Here is a 5,849-nt window from a genome sequence, read left to right as displayed (position 1 = left end):
TTAGAATTTTTTCTAGGGAAATATTTCTATAGATGTATTAGAACTTCAAGCAAGTTTGAGATCCTTTTTTTTTGGACAATAGTAGATGTTTCTGAGTGTCATTCAAAAGTTAAGTGTCTTCTATAAAAGTTAATCATAAAAACTTTTAACATCACTAACACTAGTGGGTTTTGGTCACTTTTTAATTATTTTCATGTTTTCTTGATTAATATGTATTTTTTATTGTTAATAACATATCCAAGAAAAGTAATTTTATTAGTGCAAAAAGTATATTTTTTAAGATTTGCATAAAAAAATATATTTTTTAAGTATATCATCAAAATAAATCAATATAAATTTTCTAATGTAATTTTGAAAAATATGGTCCATCATGTTTAGTTTTTCATTTGTCTCGCTCACGCATTCTTAGTAGATGGTATCTAGATTTTAAATCAAAATTTGAAAATATATAGGAATCGTGTAATTAATCCAATATGTTATCTTGCTTATGAGTAGGATGTCTATATCGTGATTTTGTTGATGGGTCTGCAATCAATGTATTTTTTTAAGATTCATCATTTTTTGGTTCCCAACAAAACAGGAACTATACATGGATTCATACTTTCTTACACACTTAATTTTGGATATCCTTGGTCTCTTCGGGGTTGTATTTATATGCTGGGTTATTTGGTATTCTTACAAAATCAATTTGATCCTCAATTTCTTAAATTAGTGTTTAATCCTTAAAAACTTCTTGGGGTAAGAGATTTTTATTTTTTATTTCAAAAGATCAATAATAACACTAAGTAAACTTGTATCAATTTTATTAGTAATAATTAAAATATCTTTGTACATAAGTACAAATAAGGGTTGTTTCATGGTTAATATTTTATTTACATCACTCATTTTGGTGGAAATATTTATTTATTTATTCTTAAGCTTTTTTGTTCTCTCTTCTTGTGTTTCCTAATACTCTTATTTTTATCACTAAATTTTTTTTTATTTCTTATTTTATCCCTAAAGTTTTGGTTAATGAAGATTCAAACTCCTCATATTATTGTTTTTTATATATTTGATCTTAAAAAATTATCTTTGGAGGCAATGGTCGAAGTTGATATTTTTGCCTATCTATGATCAAAGAATATTGGTTCTTGAACCGATCATATATGATCCTTTGATCATATTGCCAAGGTTTTCCTAACATATAACCAGCATACATAGGTACTAACTACATTACACCAAACTTCATCCTTCTATTTACGATTTAAAAAATAAATTAACATTTGATTTATTTGTAGTACATTATCAATTAATCATTGTATTTTGTAAGGTTTTAGATGTTCGATAATAGATAATTTCAGCTTCTCCACGAGCAAGGTGCTTGTCACATTTGTTCAACTTCCATTATCAACAATCACATTGCATAATTTGTTAGTAATCAAATAATAAGTATGAAAAAGATTTTCATCATTTTAATTACTAAGTGTGTATTGAACAATTAGATTTTCACCTTTAGTATACTATACATGGAATGTCATCACCATCCTCTCTCACTTTCAGATTTTATCATTCATAATTATAACTCTTTTATTAGGATATTAATGTGTCACATGTTCATACCCAAGGCACTTGAAACATTTAATGCCTCTAGTTTGATTATGGATTCTTACCTAATTGATTCATTTTTGTCTTTGTTGTTTGATTTATTTTTGTTTTTAGTTTTATTAATTTTAGGTTTAATAATTAATGAGTTTATCATCATTTTTACTTTAATGTGATTTTTAAGAAGAACCCGAATAAGGTTTTGAATCATACCTTGTGTCTTTTATTTTGAGATGCCTCTCAATCTTTATGGGTAGATTCACCATGTCGTTAATCTCTACATATTGTTGCCAATCCCTATAGTAATAGCTAGAGACAAATCTCCTCATGATTTGTTTTATCTCCAACCAAATCTCCATAGGCTTTTTATCATTTCTACGTTTGTCTTTACATAATTAATCCTATCAAATAGTAACATAATTAAAAAATTCAACAACGATTAATTTTATCTTTGTCTTCGTAGTAGTTGTGATATTCAAAGATTAACTTCACTTTTTTGTTCCCACTTTAAATATGCATCTGGATTATTTTTCTTTTGAAAAGATCATGTCTTTTTAGATGATCTTTTACATCTCCCATCACTTTGAACATATGTTAAAATTGTTGATGCAAGAATTATTTGATGAAGGATTCATTTTTTTATCTTTAGACATGTTTAGAAAAACAAAGTTAGAATAACCTCACCAATACTTCCTCACGTGATTCACTTAAGATTTGATTTATTCCACTTGTGTTTCATAATTTTTTGATCAATCTCGATATTGATCTTGCCACTCTTGTTTTTTACCTTTTTTGTTTTGTTCTATTCTTAGATTAACTAATGTACATAAATAAATAATTTAAATTATGATAATTTGAGGGTAGTAAAATTAGATAGATATAAAAGAAATTAAAAGATAGGCTAATTTAAAGATACGTGAAATATACTTCATTCATAAGCAAAGATTAGAATTCAAATATGAAAGAAGAATTTTTGGAATAAAGGAAGATTTTCATTTCAAATCAAGAATTCAAACGAACGAAGATAGAATTTCGTAATTTATAAGAATTCCTTGAATCCATAATTTTTTTTTAATTTTGATCTCTTCCTCTTCTTTTGTTTTTTACCATTGATCTCTCTCTCTCTCTTTGATATTTTTTACCATTTTTTTACTTTTTGATTTTTTTTATTTTTTTTATTATGAAGTGTGAAAAAAATAAACAAAAAATAGTAATAACACATGAAGCAAAGATAAAGGAAGAATATCGATTATAGATATGGTGTTGAAAGAAGGAAAAAAAAAAAAAAGTTAAAAGATAGCAAATAAATGGATACTCAAACCTATGAGTCGTGCTTTGATATCAAATGATGAAAATACAAATTCACATCATCTAGCGAATTGTAACAAGACGGATCGTTTAAGATTGAAGTAAGGAAAACTATTCTAATCATTTTATCAATAAAAAAATTGATGAAATAATTGGAACAGTAATTTGATTTCCTTAAAATGTCATAAGCAGAAAAGCTTGATAAGTTTTAAAGTTCTTAAAAGAACTTAAAAATAAAATACTCACCAGTGTTGAAAGATGATTATACTTTTTAATTGCCTCCTTACAAAGGGAGTCAGCTTTGTTTATATAGTACAAGCTCATAATTGGTATTAAATAGTATAAGCTCATATTAAATAGTACAAGCTCATAATAGTATTATATAATTGTTTATATAGTACAAGCTCATAAGTATAAAGGGGATAAATCTATTAAATATATAGTACAAGCTCATAAGTTTTAAAGTTCTTAAAAGAATTTAAAAATAAAATACTCACCAGTGTTGAAAGATGATTATACTTTTTAATTGCCTCCTTACAAAGGGAGTCAGCTTTGTTTATATAGTACAAGCTCATAATTGGTATTAAATAGTATAAGCTCATATTAAATAGTACAAGCTCATAATAGTACTATATAATTGTTTATATAGTACAAGCTCATAATTGGTATATACTACAAGCTCATAAGTATAAAGGGGATAAATCTATTAAATATATTAAATAATATTTATATTTTTAATTTATGAATGTAGATCATTCATGAATCTATCTTGAATTGTTTTGAATGATTATTCATGAATAAGCTCATAATTTTTAATTATTAAATTTTAAATTTTGATGATGAAATCAATTGCTAAATTGTTTGATCTAATAGATAAGTGTGTAGGATTAACTACGATAGTGGTAGACATGAAATAGATGTTGAGCCGGAGTTAAGATCAAGATTTCGTTGAAAGTTTAAGAGTTCGTCGGAAGTTCAAATATTTGTCGGAAGTTCTGACGGAATTGACCGAGAAGTCTAATAGCTTGTCAAAGAAGCTTTTCGTAACTCGCTAAGAAGATCATCGTAAAGTCTAAGAGCTTGTTGGGAATCTGTTGGATCATTGTCGAAAGATCGTCGGAAGTTTGTCAGAAGCTCGCTAGAAGAACAATCGACACACTAGATAGAGTTTGCTTGTTTAAATGTCTTAAATATCGTAATTAGACCTTAAGTTGAGTTAGGATTCAAAGGTAATCCCACTAACTCAGTTAGGTGTCAATTGGGCCCTTAATATGGCTGAATTGGGCCGGTTGAAATAACTTATTTAACACCTGAAGTCACGATCGGCGGTGGCACACCCAGGGCCAGCGGTGGCACTGCTTATGACTCGGCCTCCTAGGTGCTCTAGGCAATGGTATCGCCTAGACTATGTGGTGGTACTATCGATAGTTAATGTTATTAAGCGGTGGTATCGTCAAAGCTCTGTCAAGCGGTGGTGCTGCCTAGACTGAACGATGGTATTGCCCAGTGTCAGTTTGCAAGTGATGGTATTGCCCAATAATGGTGATGGTACTATTAGTATCCTGAAATCCGAGGATGTGACATTTTTTTGTTCTAATTCTGAAGTCATTGGGGTCTATAAATACCCGACCCTTTTTTGAATGAAAGGACACGAAAGTGTGAACAATATCTTGAATTGGGCCCTTAATATGGCTGAATTGGGCCGGTTGAAATAGCTTATTTAACACCTGAAGTCACGATCGGCGGTGGCACTGCTTATGACTCGGCCTCCTAGGTGCTCTAGGCAATGGTACCGCCTAGACTATGTGGTGGTACTATCGATAGTTAATGTTATTAAGCGGTGGTATCGTCAAAGCTCTGTCAAGCGGTGGTGCTGCCTAGACTGAACGATGGTATTGCCCAGTGTCAGTTTGCAAGTGATGGTATTGCCCAATAATGGTGATGGTACTGTTAGTATCCTGAAATCCGAGGATGTGACATTTTTTTGTTCTAATTCTGAAGTCATTGGGGTCTATAAATACCCGACCCTTTTTTGAATGAAAGGACACGAAAGTGTGAACAATATCTTGAATTCTTGGGGTGTTAAAAGTATTGTAAAAGTACAAAGAGTCCTCCCTTTCTAGTATTATGATCATTCAAGAGAGGTGTGAGGCTTGTAATGGTTACCTCCTAAACCCGTGAAAAGGAGAAAGCGTTGTAAAGAGATGGTTGGTCTTCGTCTTTTGAAAGAAGACCATTAGTGGACACCGGTGACCTCGACGGAGGAGGAATTAAAAGTGGATGTAGGTCATAACGATTGAATCATTAGAAATTTTGGTTTGCATTTCTATTATTGTCTTTTACTTTGCAATTGCTTCACTTCCTCCTTGGTTTTTACTTTTCAAGCAATCTTTCGAGATTGATTTTTATGGTATGAAGAAATTTTTCGGATTGTATAATCCTATTAATGGCAAAGTTATTATTAATAAAAATATTATATTTGATGATCCATTGCAAGTGAAGCAAGGATCAGATGGAATTTTTATTTCACAAAGAAAGCATGCAATGGATCTACTCAAAAAATAACTTTGCCACTAACAAGGTTATATAATCAATATGCTTTCGATTGTAAGGAATAACCAATTAAGATGCTTGGTTTTATACCATACCAAGCCTAAAAAAGAGTTTGATTCACAAGAGCCTTTGTTGGTGAAATATTTAATAAATAAACTACTGTTGCAATTGCTTTTGTCCAAAACTGATTTGGAATTTGTTTTTCTTTAATCAAATTTCTTGCCATTTCAACGACAGTCTGATTTTTATGCTCAGCTACAACATTTTGCTCTGGTGTATATGGTGCTGTCAATTCTTTGTAAACATCATTTTCTTCATAAAAAAAATAAACACATTAGATAAAAATTTACCACCTCTATTTGTCTGAAATGTCTTTATGTGTCTATCACTTTGTCTTTCAACAAGTA

Source organism: Musa acuminata, chromosome BXJ1-2 (genome assembly GCF_036884655.1).
Source record: "Musa acuminata AAA Group cultivar baxijiao chromosome BXJ1-2, Cavendish_Baxijiao_AAA, whole genome shotgun sequence".
NCBI lineage: Eukaryota > Viridiplantae > Streptophyta > Magnoliopsida > Zingiberales > Musaceae > Musa > Musa acuminata.
This window is presented reverse-complemented; position numbering follows the sequence as displayed.